This window comes from Frankliniella occidentalis, unplaced genomic scaffold (genome assembly GCF_000697945.3).
Source record: "Frankliniella occidentalis isolate FOCC.00 unplaced genomic scaffold, Focc_3.1 Scaffold35, whole genome shotgun sequence".
Lineage (NCBI taxonomy): Eukaryota > Metazoa > Arthropoda > Insecta > Thysanoptera > Thripidae > Frankliniella > Frankliniella occidentalis.
The window spans coordinates 245882-246210 of record NW_026267165.1 but is presented as its reverse complement, the minus strand read 5'-3'; the positions used below and the strand labels follow the sequence as shown (position 1 = coordinate 246210).

At 65.3% G+C, this 329-nt stretch overlaps 1 protein-coding gene across 3 annotated transcripts in view; it reads right to left on the bottom strand.

Moving 5' to 3' along the window:
* Positions 1 to 329, bottom strand: part of LOC113216145 (orexin/Hypocretin receptor type 1-like) — a 139250-nt gene that overhangs the window by 20638 nt on the left and 118283 nt on the right. The window lies entirely within an intron of this gene.

Sequence of the window (329 nt, the reverse complement as noted above, 5' to 3'; positions counted from 1 at the left end):
TGGGGCGCGCTGCGCCATGGTGGCGCCTCTATAAATTGTAATTAAGAGCCGAGGGTCCTTTACAAAACGTCCCTTATCGCAAGACGGCGGCCGGGAGGGAAGGTCGCTAAGGTCGCTCAAGCGCTGCAGAGACCGTGCGGCAGGCCGAGCTGCTGGGCTCTATGGGCGCGCCCGCGCGCCCGCACACACGCTCACCGCGAGGAGGAGGGAGGGGCTAGCAAGCGGCTCTAGGCGGCGGCGCTCTCAGAGTCACGCGAGCAGAACAGAAAAAGGAGACGCGCACCAGTCCTCCTGCTTTCGCTGTCGGCGTGTCGAGGAAGTGGCGGCGG